General features: G+C 35.7%; 1 long non-coding RNA gene across 2 annotated transcripts in view; it reads left to right on the top strand.

The window, feature by feature from the left end:
• Positions 1–21,647, top strand: part of LOC104869948 — a 60,021-nt gene extending 38,374 nt beyond the window's left edge. For both annotated transcript variants that reach the window (XR_782407.2, XR_782408.2), the window contains exons 3-4: positions 19,173–19,320; positions 21,572–21,647. This is a non-coding gene — a long non-coding RNA (uncharacterized LOC104869948). The remainder of the gene's footprint in view (positions 1–19,172; positions 19,321–21,571) is intronic.
• The last annotated feature ends 4,886 nt before the right edge of the window (positions 21,648–26,533 follow it).

Genomic DNA, 26,533 nt, shown 5'->3' with positions numbered 1-26,533 from the left:
TTCAGATTTTTCTTTTTTCTTTTTGTGTCATGCTTACATAGCCACCTTTTGCTTTTATTCTGCTTGAAGCTTAACAAGATTCTTGCATCTATAGTACTATTCTCTATTTTATGAAATTCTTGATTATATCATCTAATATAGCTTTTTTTTCTATCCTCATTTATACAGGAACTTTTAATACACATATCTTGGATCTTTCAATGAGTTCCCAATGATTTTACACATGTTTTTTGTCTTTCTGTTATGCCATTTCTCTGTACTTCGGGGTTATACCTTTGTTTCATTTTTAGGTTTGCTAATATTTAGACTGTTTATCTACTTTTAAACTTTTAAGAGCCAGGCATGGTGGTATACACCTGTAACCTCAGCACTCAGGAGATGAAAGCAGGAGGATCTCAGAAGTCCGAGGACAGCAGCTTGGGTTGCATAGTGAGTTCAAGGCCAGCCTGTACCACAAAGCAAGACCCTATCTCAAAAAAATAATAAACTTTTAAAACTTCAACTTCATATTTTGTTTCTGCTTTCAAAGTTCTATTGATTATATTTTTAAAGTTTTATTTTCTTTCAGCAGTTTTAAAATGGTATTCCTTTTATTTAGTTGAAAAGTCTACTATGATTCCTGATTTTTTCAAAGAAATATATTTTTACATGGCTTTATGTTTCGACTTCTTTGATTTATTTTTAGCAGTTCAGTTTTTCTGTGCCATTGTATGATTTTTCTTTGTAATATCATACACACAATTTGCAAATTACCTTTAATTATAGGCTTATATTCTTTATCAGTTTTGTGAAATTCTTAGCCATTATATGCTCAAATATTACTTCACCTCTGTCACTACTCTCCTTTTGGAGTTCGAATTACTCAGATCTAGTTTGTTTCCTGTATGTCTAGCATGATATATTCTGTTCTTTCCAATTTTTTCTCTGTGTTTCTGATTGGATAGCTTCCATGTTTTAGAATAATTATGTCAGTTATTTCTTGCTATGTAACTACCCTAATGAAATTTTATGGCTTCAAAAGCAACTGACAAACATTTGTTTGATCATAATTCCGCGGATCAGCAACAATTTAGCCTGGAATCAGCTGAGTGGCTAATTGGCTGGGATCACCTGGGATCCTCTTGCCACTGTGGTGTTGTCTCATTTAGCAGTGGATGATCCAAGAGGGCTCTACACACGTTTGCACTGTTAGTGGTGGAGTGGGCATCTCCATTCTCTACCTGACCTAATGTCATCTAGTGAGGTAAGCTAGACATAGCAACACAGATATCTTGGGTTATTGTTTTAAGAAAAAAAGATTGAGTCTTATGCCCCACAACTTCAGTTCTGCTGTAACTTGTTTCTCAAAACAAGTCACAAAGCATATATTCAGATGATGAGGAAATAGACTCTACTTTTTGATGGAGAAGAGTCAGTAACACATTGCAAAGGAAATACAGTATCCGTGTGACTGATATGAATTATTATAACTGTTTGTGCAAACACACTTATTCTCAAACCTGGCAAATGCCTCCAGGGAAGAAAATATCTGGTTAGCAACAGCCTACCAATGAAGAAAAATTTCTTTCTTCATACTCTAACTCATTGTTCTTCGTTCCTTCCATAGTCTTTTTAAAAGTGTAATTTTGGGGCGGAGAGTATGGCTCAGTAGGATAGCATTTGCCTAACATAAATGAAGCCCTAGATTGGATCCCCAGTACTGCACTGCACAAACAAATAAATAAAATACATAAATATAGTGCTTTTGTAATTCACTTGTGGTTTCTGCTAGAAGTTCTGGTCACTTTTTGACCTATTGCTCTCTACAATAGTAGTTTCTGCTATTTTAACAAAAACTGCTTGGAGAACTGCAGTTAAGTGTTTTCTTATAAAATTTTTTTCCTAATTTGATAAGGAAATAATAATTGATATAAACCAGGGAACAGAAGATGGTAGCAGGCAGATATTTAAATTCTTATGTTTGAAGAAAAATGCACTAAAATTTTTTCATTTTATTAACTAAAACACAAAATTATTTCTAAATTCACAAATGTAATTATATTTAAATTTAAACAGAACTAATTGAAAGATTTTTTTAGTGCAGCACAGGCTGCCAAAATTGCAAATTTTCCTTGAATTTGCCAAGTAATCTATTGAATGTTCCTGTGGCTTTTCTACAGTGTTATTCATTTTGCAATGATTTTTGCACTGTTGTGTTTGGCATAAAACATGGAATCAAGTAAAATAAAATTTACTTTTATCATATTTGCTGGTTGTTAAGCCATTTTCTCTTCAGTTCCAAACCTACTCTTTTGTAATTAGCTTTGCACTACACAGTTGGGACTTTGCAAATCACATTTTCGCTTTGCCAATTGCCTCTCTGTTGCACTTTGACCATGGAATGTTCTAAAAGAACACTGAAAGCTTAGGAGACAAAATTGGACATGCTCTCTCCTGGTTTTCTTTAGAAACTGTCAACATCTCCTGGGCAATGGTTTTGTTTGTTTTTTTACTCTGGCAAGGCAGTGGGTAACAGTAACAGTTGGTTCTAGCTTCTGGTTATTTTCCCCAAATTCTGAAAACTGGCCTCATTTGCCTTTCAGAGAGAGAGAGAGAGAGCAATGCCAATTGGCTGTATTCTGTCTTCAAATATCTGAGTCCTAGCTGCTGGATTTCTCTCCTCTGAGGAGGTACCAGCCAGGTCATCCCTCCTGTAACTGTTAGCTTCTAGTTTTCACATGCTATCCTATTTTTAATTGCAGGGCTGTGCTAAAAGCTTCTCACTATAGTTGCTAGCTTTGTTATAGTTTAATAATCTCTTTGTGTCTTTTTTGATCCTCCAGTACCAACTAAATCAATTCCTTCTTTTTTTGGAGGGAGTAAAACTAAGTCATAGTTTTGCTATGTAGTCCAGGCTCAGTGGTTCCGGTGCCTGCCTTGCAAGCACAAGGACCTGAGTTCAATCCCTGGTATACCCCTAAAATGAATCCTACTTAACCTCTGTGCTATAACTCTGGTCAAAAGCTAATAAACAATTTTTTTAAACAATTAGCCCTCAAAAATAATACATCCATAAACAGAGGAATTAAATTAGTTATAAATCATATCTACTTAAAAATGAAGTAAATCAGACACACAAGATTAAATGTCACCTTACTTCTCTTCCATGAAAAACAACATAAAGTGAAAAATGAAAGATAATAAGAAAATAAAGAGAGAAAAGTTATTGCAAACCAACATGGCCAAAGTATCTAAAAGTGTACCTTGATTTAGTATAATTGTCCTATGTGTTTTATAAATTTTTGGCCCGTTTGGCTCTTAATCTGTGTTTATGGGAATTAACTTCATAAAGACTAAATAAATAAATCTGATGTCAAAAATGGGGGTGGATAATAAAATAAATCGTGTCTACTTATGAGTCAATAAACTATGCATATTAACTAAGTTGATTATAAGATATATTAGTGATAATGGCTTAAAATATTATTTGTTCAATATATCCCATTTAAATTTAACTGGAAATTAATAGAGGCTAAATAATTAAGGAGTAGAAAGTTTATGCAAATAAGAAACATTTGGGATATATATGATAATAAAATAAATCGTGTCTACTTATGAGTCAATAAACTATGCATATTAACTAAGTTGATTATAAGATATATTAGTGATAATGGCTTAAAATATTATTTGTTCAATATATCCCATTTAAATTTAACTGGAAATTAATAGAGGCTAAATAATTAAGGAGTAGAAAGTTTATGCAAATAAGAAACATTTGGGATATATATATATAAAAATGTGCATGTTGTAGATGTTGTAGATATTATGAATAAAATACTATATAATATAAATATTAAATAAGCTTATATTTAAAAGAATTAAAGATTAAAGGGAAACATTTTAAGCCTATGCAATAACTGGAAGAATGAAATGAAAAAATTAAAATAGTTTCTCATCTTTGGATTTTAATTTTTATCTTCACATTGCATGATCTTGATTAACATAAAATTCTTTACCCATTTCCCAAGGATATATTGCTGAGATAGTAGGAAAAAAATCCTCTGAAAAATGTTCAAGGCTTCATATGAAAATATCATGCTGAAATATTCTGATTCTTTTTTGTTGTCTATCATCCAATTCTGTCTTGTGAAAAACAACAAAAGAATCAGACATCATAATGTTTAAGATGTAAAATGTATTCTGTTACTACTTGAAAGAAATAATTCTGGCTTTGTATGGTCAAAAGTTCTGACTTACTTCTCACAGTAATTGAAATGCTCTAATAAAACAACCTTAGCATTGAATAAGAATGAAAAGAAGTCTGGGCAGTCCTGGAGATGGTAATGGTTCAGTGGAAACAGGTAGCTGTAGAACATAGCAAACAAAGTACATTTCTCACCTAAGGAGGCATCTGTCTTAGATAAGAATGGGTTCAGTTATTTAATTTACCATCAGAAGTGAAAGCTCTTTCTATCTTGCTAAAAATAAAAGGAAAAATGGATATGTCTCAAAATTTAAAAATGTGTATTTAAATTTTCTAATGAGGTAAAAAAACTATAATTGCAGTACCAGAATTTTTTTATTCATTAAGTTTATTGGTACATTTTAGGTATACAATACGATGAAATTCATCACTGGGAATTTGTACCTTTATATGATATATCTTGGTTCTTATTTTTTTCCCATTCCCCTGCCATCCTTTCAACCCCTCCCTTCCTCCCTTTTTACAAAGACTTTGCTTCTGCTCTTTTCCTTTGCCCATATCTTTTTCTTTTCCTTCTTTCCTTTCCCCTAACCCTCCTACTTTCCCTTCCCTTTCCCCTTTGGATCTGTTCTTCCTACTTCACATTATCTATTATACATTTTGATCCTCATTTACACTTTCAGTTTCTCATACCAGGGCAACTATTCAGTATTTACACATATGTGTGCTATTTATTTCACTTGAGGGTATGGCCTCAATGTGCATCCATTAAGCTATAAATGTCTCTAGTTTCTCATTCTTTATGGCTGAGTAGTACTCCATTTTATAAAAAAAAATCCACATCTTCTTTATCCAGTCACCAGTCAATGGTCACCTGGATTATTTCCAAGATTTAGCTATTATAAACTCTGCCACTATAAACATGGGTGTGTATGTATTTCTGTAGTATGATGCAGCAGGAAAATAGCTGGGTCCAATTGGACCCCTAATCCTAGTTCCTTGAGGTATCTCCGTAATGATTTCCACAGTGGCTGCACCAGTCTATGCTCATATCAGCAGTGCAGCAGGATTCCTCTTTCTCCACAGCCCTACCAGCACGTGTTATTTGTTCATTTCATGATAGCAGCCATTCTTTCTGGGGTGAGGTGAAATCTCAGTGTTGTTTTCATTTGCATCTCTTGAATGACCAGTGATGTTGAACATTTTTTCATATGTTTATTTGCTATTTCTACTTCTTTGTCTGAGAAATGTCTGTTTATTTCAGATTTCCGTTTTTGATTGGGTCTTTAAACTTGAGTGGTCTGATTTTTTAAAAATCCTTTATATATTCCAGACAGTAGACCTTTGTCTGAGGAACAGCTGGTAAAATTTTGCCCACAATGTGGATTGTCTCTTCATGCTTTTGGTGGTTTCTCTTGCTTTGCAGAAGCTTTTTAAGAAGAAGAGATCCCACTTGTTGATTCTTTATGCTAGTTCATGAATGACTAAGGTTTTGTTCATGAAATCTTTTCCTACACCATTGTTTTCCAGCTGGTTTAGTTTTTCTGTTTTAATATTTAGATCTTTGATCCATTTTGACTTTAGTGTAATGCAAGGTGACAGATCTCTGGCAAGTTGAAACCCAGTTTTTCCAGCACCATTTATTAAAGAGGCTATCTTTCCTCCACTGAGGGTGTTTGGCTCCTTTGTCAAAGATGAGGTGGATTAGTGTGTCTTGAGATGTTTTTGCATCTTCTAATCGGTTCCAGTGATTCTTGAGTCTGTTTCTTTGCCAGTATCATGATTTTTTTTTTCACAGTGGCTTTGTAGCATAGTTTCAAATTGGGGATTATGATACCCCCTACCTTGTCTTTGTCATCTAGAATTGCTTTTACTATTCTAAGTCTCTTCTTCCAAATGATTTTTAAAAATTATTTTCTCAACATCTGTGAAGTGTGCTGCTGGAATTTCAATTGGAATTGCACTGAATCTATATAGCAGTTTTGGAAGTATGGCCATTTTCAATATGTTGGTTCTTCCTACCCAGGAGCAAAGGATGTCTTTCCATTTTCTGATATCCTCTTCAATCTCTTTTTTCATAGTGCTATGGTTTTCAGAGTAGAGGTCTTTGATTTATTTCATTAGGTCAATTACTAGGTATTTCATTTATTGGATGCTATTGTAAAAGGAGCTGTTTCACCATTTCCTCTCTCAGTGAGTTGGTTGTAAGTATATACAAAGGCTATTGATTTTTGTTTGTTGACCTTGTATCCAGATACTCTACTGATTTTGGTAATTTATTCTAAAAGACTTTTTGGTGAGGTTCTTGAGATCTTCTATATAGAGTATAATGTCCACAAATAATGACAATTTTGACTTCTTCATTTCCTATCTTTATTCCTTTTATTTCTTTCTCTTGTCTAATTGCTGTTGCTAGTGTTTCCAAAACTATATTGAACAGGAGTGATGATAGTGGAATCCTTATCTTGTTCCTGCTTTTAGCATGAAGGATTTTAGTTCTGACTATATAGCATGATGTTGGCTGATGGTTTTTCATAGATGGCTTTTATCAAGTTGAGATAAAGACCATCTATTACAATTTTCTGTAGTTTTTTTTTTAATCATGAATGGGTGTTTGATTTTGTCAAACACTTTTTCCTGCATCTTTTGAGAGGATTGTATACCTTTTGTCTTTGGATTTATTAATATAGTATATTACATATATCAATAGGCATACATTGAACCATTCCTGCATCCCTGGGATGAATCCCACTTGTTTAGGGTGTATGATCTTCTGCATTGTGTTTGTTAGTATCTTATTAAGGATTTTTGCATCTATGTTTAATAGGGAGATTGGCCTATAATTAGTTCTCCTTTTTGGTTGGGTCTTTCTCTGCTTTTGGGATCAAGGTGATGCTTGCTTTCAGGAATGAATTTGGGAGTATTGCTTCCTTTTCAATTTCACTGAAGAGTTTAAACAGTAGTGGTAATAGTTTTTCTTTAAATGTCTTATAGAATTCAGCAGTGAAACCATCAGGACCTGTCTTTTCTTTCTTGGTAAGTTTTTAATTACATTTTCAATTTCACTGATTGATATTGGGTTGTTTAGAATTTTTAGGTCTTCTTTGTTCGACTTTGCCAATGCATCTGTATCTAAGAATCTGTCCATTTCTTCTGTGTTTTCCATTTTATTGGCATATAGGTTCTAGAAGTAGGTATTGATGATCATCTGAATTTCTGCTGGGTCTGTTGTAATTACACTGTTTCATTCCTAATTGCATGAATTTGGGCCTTTTCTTTTTCTTTTTGAGAAGATTGTCTAAGGGTTTATCAATTTTGTTTATTCTTTCAAAGAAACTACACTTTGCTTCATTAATTTTTTTGTGTTCTTCTCTTAGTCTCCATTGCATTGATTTCTGCTCTGATCTTTATAATTTCTTCCCTTGTACAGGCTTTGGGTTTGTCTTGCTCTTCTTTTACTAAAAGCTTAAGAGTCAGCATTAGATTATTTATTTGAGATTGCTCAGTATTCCTAATATGGGTACAGTACCAGAATTTTAAGAATATATTTTAATTATTGAAAGATGAGGTCTTTGAAGCAGATATACCAAAGGCAAGCACTATGAAGGATTTTTAAAAATTGATGTTTAAATTGTTTTTAATGCTTCCTTAGTACTTAGTTATAAAATTTTGAACATAATGGATTTGGTAAAGTTCCTAATATGTTCCACTTATGAAGCATATATTGTTTTTAATTTATAATGCAGAATAGGTGTCACTTTTAGGTGTGGAAATAAAACAGAAGTTTTCAGCTGGTGAAATATGAAAATTATTTAATTATCCCTTCTGAAATTGTTAGTTGCTTACCAAAAATCTTGCAGCTCTGATCAGCCTAGTATAATAACTGAGCTTATTGCATTTAATTTAAATTATATGAGACATTTTGGAAAATGTGGACCTACAGAGAAAAAGTAAAAATTATCCTCGTTTACTACATTTATTTATCTGTGTTTTTTGTTTTTAGAAATAAACTCTAAATTATTCTGATTTAATAGTTTAAGTATCCTCCAGCTGTGGGCTTTAGTTTTAAAATGTAGCCAGAAGTATAGGACACATCTTCTGCACACTCTTGATTCTCTCCATAGCATGCTTTGCTGGTCTAAACATAGATTAAATTACTTTTTCTAAAGTCCTTTGATTTGGATTAACTTTCGAGTAGCATTGATTGTTTCCTTCCTGACACTATTTTGTGAAATTAGGTTGGGGCACACTTTTCCCTGAAGAGCTCTAGGTCCACACATGTTTCTGATTATATGAAATCATTCAGAATGTGAAGAGTCATCACGCAGGAAGCAGTGCCCTACTATCTCCTATTGCCGTGAGTGACAGAATAACAACATACAAGTTTAAATTGAAGAAGAGAAGGAATTTGTCTTACATATGGGGAAGAATATATTTAAACCCATCTGTATTACAGTATTGTAGACCTCCTGTAGTTAGTGAAAAAGAGCTAAAAACTATTTAGAAGTTACCGGTTATTAAGTATTGTCTTAAGCTCTTTGTCTGTGTTAACTCCATGACTCTTTGCAATAGTTCTGTAAAACATATTATCCTTACTTTATAGATAGGGAAGCTAAGGTACTGAGAATTTTTCCCAAAATTTCAGAGTACACAATGAAACCTTAGATAACGTTAATTGAACTTAAATTCTCATTGGTTAGTTATGGATTATGCTGTAGTCCTTCTCAATATGAATCCTCGTTTTCTGTATCATTTAGTGGTGCTTTACTTTTATTCTCACTGTTACCATCTGTCACTGGGCTACAATCTCATCAGGCTTCCAAGTCCAAATCTAGTCTTTAATGTCTTCATTCTAATAGCATCTAACAGCATAGAAGTGATGATAATAGTGAATTACAGCTGCTTAGTGTTGTGTCATCTCTCATGGGGTGGTTTTTATTTTAACATAATGTGTAACATCTAAAGCTGTCATTTATCTTTATTTCCACTTGCATTCTGTGGATATCTTGGTCCTATATAGAAACAGATCTTAAAAATCTTAGTGCAAAGGGCTGGGGATTTGGCTCAGTGATTCCACTGCCTGTCTCACAAGCACAAGGATCCGAGTTTGATCCCCAGTACCAAACAACAACAACAACAACAAAAACCAAAAAAAAAAAAAAAAAACAAAGAAAAAACCTTAGTGCAAGATTTTATGGCAAAGTAAAGTTCTAAATAGTTTCATGTGATTATCTAGAATATATAAAGAACTCAAAACAACCAGCACCCCAAATATAAAGACCCAATTCAGAAATGGGCATCTGAAATGCACAGACATTTATCAGACAAAGAAGTCAAAGCAGCAAGTAAATATGTGAAAAAATGTTCTACATCACTGGTCATTCGAGAGATGCAGATGAAAACAACACTGAAATTCCACCTCATGCCACAGAGAATGGCTGCTATCAAGAAATCAAACAATAACAAATGTTGGCGGGGTTGTGGGGAGAAAGGAACAACCCTTCTCCATTGTTGGTGGGAGTGCAGACTGGTGCAACCACTATGGAAATCAATATGGAGATACCTCAAAGAGCTTGGACTGGAGGTTCCATTTGACCCAGCTCTGCTGGGATCGCTCTGCTGGGTATCTTTCCAAAAGAATTTAAAGAATCATATCACAATGATATATGCCCACCTATGTTTATAGCAGCACAATTTGTAATAGCTAAATCTTGGAAACAGCCCATTGGCCCATCAGTTGGAGACTGGATAAAGAAGATGTGGTTTTTCTATAAAATGGAATACAACTCAGCCATAAAGAATGAGAAATTAGATTCATTCATAGGAAAATGGATACATATTGAGGATATACTCCTAAGTGAAATAAATAAGTCACACATGTGTAAATACCAAATAATTTCTCTAGTGTGAAAAGCTGTAATAATACACAAGAACCTAATGAGATAATTAACAATGTGAAATAAGAAGAAAAGGGCCAAAGATATAGGGAAAGTAGGAAGGGTAGGGGAAAGGGAATAAGAGAAAAGAAAAAAAATATGAGAAAATGGAAATAAAGTATTTGTAAATGGGGAGGGGTAGAGGGGATGAAGGGAGGGCAGTGACAAGGGGAAAAAATGAGAACCAAGACCTGTCATGTAAAGGTACAAGATCCCAATAACTAAAATGTACCAATAAACTCAATAAAAAGAAAAAAATAGTTTCATATGTTCTGGACAATGCAAAGCAAAGTGAAAAAAAAAAAACTACAAATTAAAAAATTTTCCCTAAAACAGATTTTCTAAGCAAGATCCTTTATTACTTTAATTATAACACATAAGTGATTTAAAAAAAAATTAAGGCAGTTTTCCCTCTTGATCTATTCAATCAAAATATTTAGAAATGCATATTGCAACCTGTGTTTTAAGTAAGTAGCATGGTTTAATCTTACACACTCATGCCTGAGAACTAATGTTTTATTATTTAGAAAGCGCTTGCCACTAGAAACCATTATTCCAGGGAGGAACTGTGGACAAACATATGCTTTAGAATCTTTTAAGAAAATGAGCTCATATATTTTTATCATATATCATATATTTTTAAGATAAGATAGTTTTTTTTCCAGAAAATTAAACCAATATGGCTACCTATAGATCAGGCCATGGATAGGTTTCCTGTATAAAGTAAACTTTTACAGTGCAGCTAACTGTCTGCTACTGAGATGACTTGTTTCAAAATTAGGTCCAGCTGGGATGTCACATATTGCATAGTCTCATCAGGGTGAGACTTCCCTGATAAGAAGTGGATTCCTAGGCATGAGTTGGAAATATCCTGCCTGAAAATTGGCTGATGTTTTGGTTCTTCATGGAGCTTGATGCTGTCGTAGCCTGAAAGGTGATTCACCTTTGAAAGAGGGGGATGGGTGCTAAGATGATTTCTTGTGCTTCTTTGTGTCACTGGGCATTCTTACAATATCCTAGAACCATCACATTTGGTTAGTTTTCCTTTTAACCTCAAAGAGTTTAGCAAATAATTAATATAAAAATGATTTAATGCTTGCTTATTTTATATTAGAATAATTTTCATTTTATAAGACATGTTCACATCTTTAATGTTTAGTCATGTTTACTTCTACTTTTTTATTGGTGAAGGAGAAAAACTCAAGCTAGAAGCTTAATTTGTAATGATTAAAATCTTGAAAAGCAACACTTGGATATTTTGTATTAACCTTACTTATGGAACATGTCTTTAAAATTCTAAGTTTTTATTTTCCAGGAGGATGCATATATATTCAGCTTGGGTATTCATGAATCGAATGTAGATGAATAGAGCTCCTCATATCTTGTATTTAGATACCTCCTAAAACATTACATCACTGACCTCTCTGTATGAAATTCCCATTTACATCCTCCAGTAAAAATTAATTTTCCACCCCAAATTCAGTTGAAAAAGCAGAACACTCACTTTTATGGTCCATGCTTCCCATGCTGCTTGCTTTTTCTCCAATTCTCTAACTTCTAGACTGTTTTCAACATTTTACAATATTTCCTGCTAGTTTAATTTAATTCATTCATTTGTTCATAATTTCTCTGTATTTCCCCCAATTATAATATACTAGGTCTCATTCAATAAAAATGTATTAACATTTAATAGCAGTTGTTTTGAATGTTCAGATAAAAAGATGAATACAACATGTGTCAATAAGTTCTTCAAACAGTGGGGAAGGCAGTAGGGCTTTAAACTATTTTTTTTTTTTTTTGTACCAGTGATTGAACTTGGGTCCTTACGCTTGTGAGGCAGGTGGCGACACCACTGAGCTAAATCCCTGGCCCTAAACATTATTTTTGAGAGTGGAAAGATTCAATTTATATAGAAGGTCTGTTATAGCATGTATCTAGATGGCCCCACAAAGTCTAATGAACTCTTAGGTGGAGTTTTTCTGAGCTGGCTGCATCTACCGTTTGTGATACTGGGGTTAAGAGTACCCTACCCTGACTGTGGGTGGCTCTTCTCAAAGTGCAGATAGCCTGGATGAAATATGCAGGCAGACTTGCTTGCTTGCTGCTGCTGCTTTGCTACTTCATTTCTGGCTGCCTATGTCTGCCCTACCATGTCATGGACTGTTTCTCCCTTGCAGTGCTTTTCTGCCGTACTACCCTGCCTTGGAGCTAGCTGACCATGTACTGAAATCTCTATAATCCATCTGTAAGCTAAATAAACCTTTCCTCCCTTAACTTGTATGTGTCAGATATTTTGATCAGCAACAAGAAAAGTAACTCAGACAAGGACATAGATATATTTATCCTGATTGAAATTTATAGAATGTCTATCTACACAAGTATATTATAATATCACACACACACATATATGATTTTATGTATAAGTTAAAAGTATCAGTTTATAAAACAAACCAAAATAAAACAAAAATTGTACAAGGTACATATTTGTTTAGGTGAAAATTATAAGTCTGCATGGAGCAGCTTTCACTTGTGCTACAAAGAAAAAATTAAGGAGCCAGGTGTGGTGGCACATGCCTGTAATCCTAGCACTCAGTAGGCTGAGTCAGGAGGATCACTATGAGTTCCATACAACCTACAAAACTGCAGGCTACATTGTGAGTTCCAGGTCAGTCTCAACTACATAATGAGACCCTGTCTCAAAAAACAACAACAACAACAAAAACACAATAATTTAAGGAGCCTGTGTTGGTCATATTGATGTAACATAAGTAGTAACTCATTGTTCTGGGGGAAAAGTGATAATAATGGCTTAAAATCATTACCCTTTCCTAAGACCTCTGATTTCAGAGAATAGGCTGGGAGAAAGGAGGTGAGAAATAAGAAACCAATGTGTCACCTGGAAGCAAAACAATCAAGATATCAACCCTATATTTTGTGTGTTCAATGTTATTAGAAGTGCTTTAATTGGTAAGATTCCAATAGAGGTTTCTGGACAGGAAAGGACATAGAGAGACCAGCCATCTGAGTTTGTCTAGGACTGAGGGATTTCCAGGGTGCAGAATATTCAGTCCAACACTGAGAAGGTCTTGAGCAAACCAGAATGAAGTGATAACACTATCATGGATGGTCCCTTGGGGAATGGCAAATCTAAATTACTGATCTAAATTAATTGCTGTGCCCTACAAGTTCAACTTCCTTTAGTGGTCTAGGCAGGTACCAAAATATGTATAATCACTTGTTATAAGATATGAGGAAATGGTGTGATCTATGGAAAGACTCACTGTTTTAGTTTGTGAGAACTGCCTTAACGATGTACCATAAACTAGGTGGTTTAAACAACAAACATTTATAGTTTCAGGATTGTAGAGACTATATGTCAAAAACTAAGGTGTCAGGTAGGTTGGTTTTTCCTTTTCTTTTTTCTGAGCAGTGTAAGGAAGGATCATTTAGGTCTCTCTTCATGTCTGAGAGATAGCTATCTCCCCCCTATATTTCTTCATATCATCTTCACTTTATACTTATCACTGTGTCCTGTCATTCCCTTTGATGATGATACCAGCTTTGGCATTAGGGTACAAACTACTGATTTACATTTAACTGAGTTACTTCTGTAAGACATTGTCTCCAAATACGGTCTCATTCTGAGACCTTATTCTTCTTAATCTTCCAATAAACTTTTGGGAAAGACCCAAACCAACAGGTGTCATTCATATTAAATAATGTTTATGTATGATGGCAAATAAAAACATTCTGCACTTTGTGTGACTAACAGTTTCTTATTACTGGTCAGAGTGTTGTTGAGGAAGGCTGCACTAAGGGAAGGCTGTACACTAGTGGCTGAAACAAAATGCACTCTTAGGCAGAGCCCACTTAAGGTGTAATGATATACTTTGAAAACAATGACTGACCCAATGAGGAAGTGTAATCTTTAGCTGTCACTTTTTAATTATAAGCTTTTCAGCCCAGGATTACCTTAAGAATAGTAACTTGGAGCTAAACAAAGTATATGCATCATCGCACTGTTGGGCAAGGATGTTTTAGCTAGTAATAGGGATTGTAATTAAAGCAATAGCATAAAAATTTAACAGATGCGATGACAGGAGAAAACTGGCATCATATATAGAGGAAATACATAATTTGTTCTTCCAGTAATTTCTCTGTCTGGCGTTGTTTGCAGAAATGGATCCTCTATTAGTGTTTACTTCTGTTTAACACTCGGTCTTAGCCAAAAGGTTGAGAAGAGATTCTACTTCTGTTTAAGTTCCCAAAAATGCAAAGGCTTAAAACAATACTCAGTTATTACCTCACAGTTCAGTATGGGAGATGTCTAGCTATAGCATGATTGGACTTTCTGATCAGGGTCTTAAAGCATCAAATCAAGATGTTCGCTAGAGTGAGATTTTTATCTGGAAGATCTGGAAGAAATATATACTTCCAGTAGTAACCTAAGGTCAGTTAATTGATAACCTTAATTACACCTGAAAATTCCCCTATGACATGCAACGGGGTATATTCATAGGCTTGATCTTCACCAGACTCAGAATCCCTGGAATTAGGGAAATAAATATCTTCAGAGGATTTTTAGAGTGCTAGCTCCAATAGCCTTTTTGGAATGTCTTGGATTTTTGGATTATTCAGGGAAATAGAAGCTCAAAGAGGGAGATAAAAGGCTTGTCAATATGGACATTATATTGGTCAGGTGGGACAAAATATATGCAACTTAAAGGAGGAGTGGTTTATTTTTACCTCACAGTTATGAGGGTTTTAGTCCATGGTCTTATGTTTTCAAGGCAGAAACATCATGGTAGAAGGCATGGCAAAGGAAAGCTGCTTTATTTATGGGTATAGGAAACACAGCAAACAGCAAAGAGGAAGGGCTTGATCCCCAAGGTCAGACCCTCATGCACCACTTCCTCCACTTCAGCTCCACCTCCTAAATGCTCATTGTAGGATGAGGAGCTTATCAATGAGTCAGATGAGATAGCTCCCTCCCAATCTGATCATTTCTCCAGGAGTCTTACTGACAGTAAAAATTAACAAGTACAGATATATAGATGCTTGAGTGATTAATTTCAATACTAAAGATAATTCACTAATTTAATTCATTAATTCATTATCCATGTGATGCAAGACTTCTGCTTGGTACTAGATGTTAATTATGGAGCACAATGTTAGGCAAAGAAGAAGGTTGCACATTCACGTAGGTCTTGTCCATTGGCAAGACTTTGGGTTTTGATATCAAGGAAGGTCTTTGGAGAGATTAGTGCATAGAGTGCCATGGTCAGATTTTTATTTCAAAGGGAAAGAAACTGGACCTCTCCCCTCAAAATATAAAAAAAACCGTGCTTTTCCTCCTGCTGAATGCAACCTAAAAAATCCTAGAAATTTTTTAAAAAGCAAACACAAGAAGATCTAAAAGAAGGAGAGATGATTGGCTGTATAGGGATCTAGAGACATGGTGGTGAATTTTCTGGGATTAATATTTGCCTCATACATCCCAAGTTAAAGAAGTTAGAAATGTGAATATGCCTACAGGCACAAATAAAACAGCCCCATCAGTCTCCTTTTTCTATCCAAAGGTCAAGGAAATGGGTATCCTAACAGATAGAAAACTGTTAGACAAATTCTATAAACCCCATAGGAAAAAAAAAATGGTGTTTTTTCATTACCAGCCACAGCAGTATAGTCTGGAAGGCCTACACTATAAACTTCTGCAGTTTGCAGCAAGATATTTTGATATCTTTTCAGAGATAGCGTCAGAGAAGTCCAAGTAGGGAGCAAACACTTTCTGGGAGGATTGAAACTTCTAGCCTATAGTGCCAATGGAGGCCATACTGGTAGCATAGATTTGACCTTATCCAGCAGTAAATAGTCTACCTTTGGCTTTCCTGCTGGAGAGGTGTCAGAGGTGACTCAATGGACAGCAATGACTTTGCACTGCTCTTTGCTATTAGTTACCCCTCTCATGGCATCAGTGGAGACCATGTGATTAGCAGTGAAAATGCTTTCCTACCACTCCCAGGGCGATATATTTACCATATAGTATTCTCCAGAACAGCACATTGATTTCTGACATTGATGGCATCATGCTGATCAAACAGGCTGAGCAAGAAGGGGCTGGTATATTTCAAGTCTTAAATAAGACATACATTTTACAGAGAGTGGGAGATAAGTCCAATGAAGATTAAAAACTGGACCTGTAAATTTTTTAGATATAGGCCCTGTTGTTTCTGCCTTCAAAAGAGTTCAATGATATACATACACAGGTCTTGGAGCAAGAGATGGAAGCAGAATTGGCTGCACTTAGTACAATCACAGGGAAGGCTGGGGTACTTTGTGTCTCCTGTTTTCACAACTCTGGACACCATAAGATCAGAGTTCTGAGTCCCTAAAGAATGGGACTCTATAAGATCAGAGTTCTGAGTCCCTAAAGAATGTTTTTATAGGAAATGCAGCAAAGGTCCTATTGAAGTGTAACCTTGGCTACTACCTGGACAGTTTGGATTTCTTGTCTATGAACAAGTAGGGGAGAAGAGTAGTCAACATCCTCATAAGAATAATTTTTAGTAATGATAAGGAGGAAGAAACTTCTACAGTTAAATGATAGGGGAAGGTCAGATTAATTATGGGACTCAAGTTATTCATCTGGGTGCCTCTTGACTAATTGTATCAGGAATGGACAAGCGGAGCAATTCATGCCTGAAAATGACTATTGGTTCAAACCACTTAGGAACAAGGGTTGGGGTCACACTACCAAGTAATATAGGAAGACATTTCAAGGTGATAGGTAACAGTGAAAAAAATTTATAGTACTTGGTGTAATGTAATTTAATATCCATTTTTGCTTCTATTTTTGATTTTTATTAAGCAATACTTAGTTACTTTTCTCATTGCTGAGGCAAAATACCTGACACCCACAGCTAGGAAGGAAAGATTTATTTTGGCTCGCAATTTGTAGAAGTTTCAGTCCATAATTGGCTGGCTCCAAGGCAGAGTGGCATGGCAGAGGGATATCAAGGAGGAAAAATCATCCATGGAAAAGCAGGGCAGGCAGAAGGCAGAAAGCAGCAAGCAATGACAACAGCAGGAGCAGCAGCAACAGCAGCAGCTTGCTTCTCCCTTTTATCGTTTCCAGAACACTTGCCTTTTGTGTGATGCCACCCACACCCAGGGTGGACGTTCATTAATCATAGCATCACATTCTTAATCCTAGCATCACACACCCTAGATCTAATTGCCTTTGAAAAGCCCTATCTATGACCACATAAGGCTTTGGGGGGTCATAGTATACAATCCATAGTAAAATACCCTCATTTATTATTTTGTACTTCTACTCTGCATTGACATCTGCTTTCTGGATGATTAAAACTGGCCTAACTCCAAAAGATCTTCTGTATGCGTACCTGTTCTTTTATAGGATAAACACTCAAATTCTCCTTAGCAGCACCTTATTGGTGCTTAGCTTGTATTTTCTTTTCTTTTGTCTGTTGGTTAAGTTATACAAATAGTCCAAAATAGTCAAGTGGCCCTCACAGATTCCAAATCAATTGAAAAATTGTGTCCTATTGTGAAAGTATTCATCTCTTGTAAACTAAGATCATTGAATTAAGAGTCCAAAATTGAGGGCTGGGGTTTTAGGTCAGTGGTTCTGCCATCTGCCTCACAAGTGTAAGGACCCGAGTTTGATCCCCAGTACCGAAAAAGAAAAGTCCAAAATTGTAATGACAAATTGCAAAACTTTTTTTTTTTAGCAGTGCCATTAGAACTATCAGTGGAAAGAACCTCTCTTATTTTCACTCAGTGACTCCTGGCCCAAGTAATCATTGCAACTAGAAAACCACCATTATGTATAAATTGCTGATTGAAAGCATATACCACATTCACGAAGATGTTAGCCACCTCTATAATTTTGTTGTTACCTAGGTGCACTGTAATTAAATCTTCAAAAACCTTTATACCACATATCAGGCCAGCTCAGTGAATTCAGTTAGCATTAGTTCATTGTTGAGGTTTGTTCTGATACAAGTCTCTTGCTGAGTAACAATGATCTGTCGCATAACCTAAAGATGAATAGGTTTTCTATAAATCCAGAGATGGTGGTTTTGTCCATAGTATTACAAGCAAGGGCCAGGTGTGGCGGTGCATGCCTATAATCCCAGCACTCAGGAGGATGAGACAGGAGGATCGCTGTGAGTTTGAGACCAGCCTGGACTACATAGTGAATTCCAGCTCAGTCTCAACTACATAGTGAGGCCCTGTCTCAAAAAAACCACCCCCCTCAAACAAAACAAAACAAAACAACCCAATCAAACAGGGAAGGAAATTGCATATGCAGGATAACTATCTATTCTAATGAGAACAAAATACTTCTTTTTGCATGCATGAATATTGATTTCTGCTGCTGGCAGTCTAGGCATTCAGAAGCAGTGAACTTCACAACACCTAGATCAGAGCAAAACCTGCATCACTGCTGCTACTCACTCTTTATGTAGACTCACTGCTAGGATGGAGGGGCTGTGGACAGACACTGATGATATCTACAGAATTAGTCATCTGATCCATTTGATTGCTTATTTGCTCTTCTGATGGGGCTGCCAATTAATAAACATTTGTATATTATATGAATGTGCTTAAAGAATGTGCCCATTCAGAGACGCTACATATCTCACGCCCAGACTCTTGTCACAAAGTTTTGAAATATTATTTTTTAAATTAAGTTTATTGGTACATTTTAGATATACAGTGCAGTTACATTCATTGTTGAGATCTTGTACCTTTACATGACATGTAACTTGGTTCTCATTTTTTTCCCTTGTCCCTGCCCTCCCTTCACTCCTCCTCCCCTTCCCGACCAAGTTTTGAATTATATTCCCTCTTTTTGACATCTACTCAGAACATTATCATTGTTCATTGTATTAGTTAGCATTCTGTTACTGTGTCTAGTACCTGAGAAAAATGATTCAAAAAGAGGAAAAGTTTATTTTGACTTATAATTTCAGAGAATTCAGAACATTGTTAGCTACCTGTATCACTTTTACATTTGTGCCATGCAGAAATATTACAGTTTGGTGCACGGCAGAAGAAAACTACTCACCTCATAGCAGCCATGAAGCAAAGAAAGCAGGAAGAGAAGCAGAGATGAAGACAGCAAAGACCAGATGGAGTTGGCAAAGTCACATCTCCATGATCCATTTCCTTCGGGTAGGTTCCACATCCTGTTTCCATCACTTCCTACCCTGGCATTAAATTATAACCTCAGCAAGGATGAAGTTAAGGCCTTGATGATCCAGTCGCTTCCCTAAAGTCCGTCAGCGACAACTAACCCTCCAATAAGATCTTTGGAGACACCATATCTAAACCATAGCATTTTGTCCCTGGGTCCCAAAAGTTCATTTCTATCTCATAATGCAAAATATATGTAGTCTATCTCAAGTCGCTGAAGTCCTAACATTTCCAAAATTGCTTAATTGGGCTGGAGATTTAGCTGAGCGGTTCTGCCACCTGCTTTGTAAGCACAAGGACCTGAGTTCAATCCCTGGTATCACAAAAATACAAAAACAAAAAAAACAACAACAACAACAAAAACACTTGAAGTACTCCAAAATTGCTTAATAGTCCAAGTTCAAAGTCTCCACTGAGACTCTAGGAAAACTCTGAGCTATGAAAATCAAAAACAGGTTACATCCTTCCAACATTCAATGGCACAGAATAAAGATTTCCATTGGAAAAGGGAGGAATGGGTATAGAGAGGATGGATGAGACAAAGCAAAACCAAAACCCATCAGGATAAGCATTAAATCCTGTAGCTCCATGTTCATCATCCATATGGTGGTGTGATGGGGGCTCCTAGAGGCTTAGGCAACACCGTCCCTACCTCCTTACTAGTAACAGTTCACATGACCTCTCTTTGATGGGCTCTGCTCACTGCCTGTGATTTCCTCATCAAGATGTTCCACATTCCTGGCATCTCTAACTTCTTGGAGTCTCCATTGTAGTTTTGGCTTTACTCTCAAAGCTTCACACATCAAGTTTTCAGGAGTTGCCTATAGAAAATCTGACCCTACCATATACTTCCAGGAGATGTTTTCTGTTGAAGTCTCAGGGGAAATTTCCACCCCACAGTAACTCTTGCTTTCTACTTGACTTTAAACCAGCATCACATAGACACTTTCATTGTCTTTCACTGCTTGAGCAGTAGATGAGCCAACGTTGACCATAACTGTAGTGCTCTTTGAATGCCTTGGAGGCTCAACTCCAGAAAAACTTTACTAGGTGGTCCTGAGTGATCAGGGAGCTCTCTCCTTAAAGTAAAGTCTTTTCAACGACTTCACACTTAAAAGTTTGCTGGGTAGAGTTTGGCCAATTGCTGAGATGCTGTTATCTATCTTTCCTGTTATCCTGGTGCAAAGTATTTGGCTTCTTTTCATCTGAAATCATCTCTTCAGTAACTACCTTTTTTTTTTTTTTGGCGGGGACTTAGGCATGTTTCTCTTCAGTCCATACTGTCTTGAAATTTCCTCCTCCAGATATATTACCCCATCACATTTCAACTCTACCTCCTGAAAAATGGATATAGACAAAATGTAGAAAAAAATTTCAGAAGAATTTAACATGTATGACCCCCAGCCCAATTCTCAGTAGAATCCTCATTTCCATTTGACTTTATGAGCAGAGTCTTTACATTTCTTTCAGCATTCTGGCCTTCTGTGCTCACACCAGAACAACCCATTAAATTCTGCTTAAAAGTTTTCCCCAGCTTGAGAAATTGAGTGAGCAGGCAACCCATTTTCTGATCCCCCTGTCGCTCTTTGAAGTTATCTTTCACTCAGTAAACTTTTCCTATTCTTAAAAAATAAATAAATTAACTAATTAATTATTCCTTACCAAGATGTATCATTTAAAGGTAATGTTTTGACCTCTTATTTCTTATTGCTACATAGAGCATAGATAGGGTACTGAGATAACTTTGAATCTGTAGCTGCTCTAGGGATGTGAGAGATAAAAATGAGAACTTTTTGGACTACTTGCAATGTGACTATGATAGGAGGAAAAAATCAGCCAGGTGTGCTGGCACATACCTGTAATTGCAGCATTCAGAAAGCTGAGGCAGAAGGATTGCCATGAGTCAAGGCCAGCCTGGATAACATAGTAAGATCAGTGAATTCAAGATCAGCCTGGATAAGATAGTAAGATACTCTCTCAAAAACTAAAACAATAAAATGCAAAAAAGAAAAAGAAAAGAAAAAATAAGCTTCTGTCACATTGTTGAACTTTGGATCTAGAATGTCCTCTGAAGGCTCATATGTTAATCTTCAGTTTGGAGCTATTGAGAGGTGGTGGAAATTTTAAGGGCTGAGACCTAATGAACTACTTTCTTGTCATTGAGGCTGTGCCTTTGAAGGGGAAAGTGGAAACTAATGCCTTCTCTTTCCCTTTCTTACTTTCTTCCTAGTCACGAGGTGATAGTTTTGCTGCATCATGTACTCTCCACCACAATGTGCTGTTTTCCCATAAGACCGTGAGTAATGGAGCCAACTAGCCAAGCACTGAAACCTCCAAAATTGTGATTCAGAGCAAAATATTCCTCTTTATATAATGATATGCCTTAGTTATGTGTGTAGTATTATTCTTTTTTCTTTTTATGTTTATTTTTTTTTCTTATCTCCTGCAGTTGTTAAACTAATGGAAAGCTAACAAGCATGCCTGAGCCATTTTCAAGTTTGGGTACAACTAATAGCTGAGTCTATATTATAAGTAAATATGGCTTTATACAAGTAAATAATTTTTCTTTAGCATGGAATGTTATAGAGTAATATAAGATATAGATTCTATAGACAGAAAATGGCCTCTTATGGTATTGCCATTTTCTGTGTTAGTTATGGTGAAAATAACCACAGATATGAATGGGTCTAAGGTGTATGGATTCTTCATATATTGTTTCCAAAAGCTCTTCAGTTTTTTACCTTTATGATACTTGATATATCCATATCTACTTTCAATTTTTATTCAATATTTTTAAAATTGACTTTACAAAACTCATTTAAATACAAACTAATATGACTTGGATAGAGGAGATAGTACTTATAGAAATCAATGCATTGAAAACACACAAAACATTAAATCATAGCAAAATTTCATTACTCTTCAAAGCCCTTGTACCTGAAGCCTTACCTTTCCTTATGTAAAGTGATTAGTTTTATTTAGAGGTACATTTAATGCATAGTAGAAAGAAGTTGAGATCTTCTTTTTAATGTAACCAATTGACAAATAATTGAAAGAAAAATATCTTTATCTCTGTGTAATTAAATTTTATTTAATGCTGCACAAAACCTAAAATCAATCAGGAATTCCCACTACGCATTTCAGACAGTGGTACTTCTTGATTTTTTTTCTATAAATAAGAGACAGTAATGATCAAAAGGAATGCTGGGATTTGGGTAGAGTATCAGTCATGTTCCACCTGTAATGGGTAGTATAATATCACACTGTTTTTTTATGTAATGAAGAACTCTGAAAGTACACGAGAAGATAGCAAATTAGTTCAATAGGAACAGGCCATTTTACTCGTTAAATTTTCTTGAATTTTTGCTTTTGAACTAAACATTAGATAATTTTTAAAAGTAACTTTCACTAACAAACTTGTGATCCTCAAAGTAAAATCACATAATTGTGGTATAAGGCTGAAATGAATATCAGGAGCAAACTGTATAAGCTTGAATGAACATTTAACCCTGGACATGAAAATAATAAGCATTATTAAAGAACAAGATGAAAAGAGAGAATGGATCATTTTACAAGCAAATACAGATTTGTTTAATTTGAATGGTGTCTGATTACAGTGCATTTCCTAAACCTTTGATTAATTCTTGTTTAGAAACCGAGAACACAATGAGGCACTTTTGTTGAAATGTTGTGTAAATGTGCTGCCTATAAAAGTAGAGGCATAAGAGTGCTGTCTACAAAAAAGAGAGTGTTGTGCGCAGATCTTATAGGAGTTTTCCAATAAGGATTTTCTTACACATTGGGTTATCAAGAAATTGACCATAGTTTTATTGGTATCGATTTATCATGAACTTTAGCATGTTTTAACATCTGTAGTACATATTTTGAATATTGCTATTTTTAATTGAAAGTTTCACATTCAGAAAAGTTCTTTTTTTTTCATAGTTCTTACCAAATAAGTGGAAGTTTCATTTGTTCAAGTTTTCAGTTTAGCATTTCATATTATGTTTCCCCTATATAGGAAATTCCCTTCCCTGTTGTCATTCTAACATTCACCTGCATTTGGAAAACGTTACGATACTTCCCTGCTTCAAAGATTAGACCATGTGTCAGACAGGTGTATATTCACAATAATCTATTTCCTTTTGCACCTAGTTCATAGACAGACCTTATCACAACCTTACTTACTGCTATGTGACTGAGCTCTCACCACTGGAATACAGAAGAGCGTTCCCTATGTCTCTTTGTCACTAGTCCATGAGCACCAACTGAGTAATCAGCTTTTCTCTCTTCCTCTGTCAGCCAAGTGGATTGGAAGAATTTAGTTGATAACTGTAATTTCCTAGGAGATGGTGGAGCTATGGAATGTAAATAGCCTACTTTCCCTGAATGACTTTGTGGAGCAAATCCTTCCTTGCCTTTCACTGATCAGACTTCATGTGATCAGCAAATAGATTAATATTTTGTTAAATTTGATGATATTTTGGAGTTGTTCCAAAACAAATGCAATTTGATTTGATAAAATCTATCTGATAAAAGATGATATTTTAAGGCTGAAACAGAACTAGAGAAGATCAAAAGCATGAATCTACCTGAGCAATCTACAGGGAGCCTGAGCAATGTATAACCACTTTCCTGCTACACATAGCAAGCAGGAAGGAGAGTCCTGCCCTTTCCATGATCTGCTTTAAGAGCAATATCTTCTCTCCAGCTTAAAATTTCAAGGGTAAAAAAATACAAATATCCTTTAATAAAAAATCTAACGTCTATTTATACATGAAAAGTTTTGAGGATTAGAAAGTTTAAAGGATTTGTTTAATGTTATTGATCTACATAATCATTAAATCAGGAGTCTAAACTAAGTTCCCTAACTCATGCTCCAGTTCATTCATATTTACAGGTCATTAGAAGCAGATCTATCCTAAAGTACGCCAAGATAATTATAAAATGTAAAGTTCATGGAACTACTTCCTGACCATCGGCAAGTGAATATCTGTGGTTGATTCAAAATGATCTCCAATTTTTAGATATTTTTCCATTGAGAAGTACAGCTTTTCCCCTTGATATGGGTCAGCACATTGTGGTGGTTTGATCAATACATGGTAGCAAAGAGGACTTCTAAGATTAAGTCATAACAATCCTGGAAGCTTCCCTTGGTGTTTTGGAAAACTCCCTATGGAAACTAAGTCTCTTTAGCTTTAATGTAAATTGCCAACTTGGTTGGATTAAGAGATTTCTGAAAAGGTCATTGGATCGTGGAGGTGATATACTCAACAGTAGACTACTCCTCTTATGTTTGTAACTGAATATGCTATAAGGGGTGAGCCTAGTTTGAGGTTTGTCACTGAGGTATGACTTTGGAAGGTGTAGCTTTTTGATGGCATTGTTCCCCTGCTGATTCCCAGCCATCATAAACTAATCAATTTTGATCTGCCATACCCTTACACCATAAGGTTTCTGCCTTGGAGCCAGCCAACTATGGATGGAAATCTCTGAAACCATGATCAAATTAAATATATCTTCCTTTAAGTTGAGAGAGTTGGTATTTTGTCCCAGCAATGGAACAATTGACTACTACAGAAAATTGGTACCAGAGAATCAGGAATTGTTGCTGTGATTTTGCCTGATCATTTGGTTCAGAAGGAGTTTGGAAAGATTTAGAGATGTGAGCTACAGATGCTCTAGAATGCTTTAAGGAGAACTTGGTGGATGATTCTGGTTAGGGTCCAGAAAATCAGAATGCTGACAGGAATGTAGAGAGTAAATGTCAGTCAGACTCAGGAGGTTTACATTGGAAATGAGGATTATTTTGGATATTGAACTAGAGACCATCATGTTACATTCTAGCAAAGAATTTATCTACATTTTGTCCATGTCTTGAGATTATGCTGGAGCCTAAGGGTGGCAGGCTAATTTATCTGGTGCTACAAATTTCAAGGCAGCCCACATTCATATTGTGGCATGAGTACTGCTGATTGCTTTTAGCCAAATCTACAAAATGAATTAGTGGCAAAAGAAAGAGAGAAAGATTTTTAAAAACTTAAATTTTGACCTGAAATGAATGATGTAAAGTTGAGGCCTAAAGAGGTACAGTTGCTGAAGAGATTAGTGGCATTGATAAGAAACTTTGAATGAGGATAAGCAGGAAGGTATCCCAAGAACATCTCAGGAATTAGTAGGACCTCATCTATTGCATGTTCAAAGATGCAAAAGTATAAACCTTTTATTTTAAAAGAGAGTCCTTGAATTCCCTCCTTGAGAATGATTGCCTAGGGTATTGGTTCTCTGGGATTCATTTCACTCTGCTCAGCTATCAAGGGACTCAGAGTTTGCTGCAGCAAGGGACCAAGGGGTCCTGGCTGATATTCCCTCTGACAGCAGACCTTGGTGTTGTGTATGTGATGCTGGTTTTATTTGCATGCAGAATATAAGAGTTGTGGTGTTATAGAGACTTCCACCAAGATTTCAAAGAATGGCTTGGGAGACCAGGCAATATTCCTGTGAGAGGAAGATGCATAAAGCTTTGGGAATGAAGCCAAAGGTGCAATGAAGACCCAAGAAGTCAAATATCCCAGGAACAATGACCCCTGCTCTGCTTCCTAGATACTATGAAGTAAATAGCTTGGGTCTGCCACACTCTTCTGCCATGATGTTTCTGCCTTGGAGCCAGCTAAACATGGATGGAAATCTCTGAAACTAAAATCATGAATCAAGTGAAATCTCTCCTTTAAGTTGTGAGTACTGGATATTTTGTCTTAGTGACAAAACAACAACAACAACAATAAAAAAACCTGATGAATAAAGTTTCCATTTAAGTAGTTTAGCTAGCCAGGGCCTGTCATCTAGAACACTTATATGTGGATCCCCAGTCAACTGTTCTAGCAAAGCCTGCTTCTAAGCTGTCCATGCCAATGTGTCTGACATTTGAGTGGAGCTGTGAAGCAGCTAATTTAGTCACTGAAACCACGAATTGCCTGTTCATGTTTAATGTGGGGAGTTTTATCAGGCAGTTTTAATGTAAGATTTAGTTTAAAGTGGTTCAGTTCTTTATGGCAGCCTGTCTTACTTACTTTTCTCATTGCTGAGACATAATACTGGATACCCACGTTAAAGGAAGAAAGTTTTATTTTAGCTTGCAGTCTATAGAAGTTTCAGTCCATAGTCAGCTGGCTCCAAGGCAGAGGAGCATCAC

This window comes from Fukomys damarensis, unplaced genomic scaffold (assembly GCF_012274545.1).
Source record: "Fukomys damarensis isolate Sample0158 unplaced genomic scaffold, DMR_v1.0_HiC HiC_scaffold_4, whole genome shotgun sequence".
In the NCBI taxonomy this organism is placed as follows: domain Eukaryota; kingdom Metazoa; phylum Chordata; class Mammalia; order Rodentia; family Bathyergidae; genus Fukomys; species Fukomys damarensis.
Note: the sequence above shows the minus strand (reverse complement) of the source record. Positions and strands in the feature narration are given on the sequence as shown.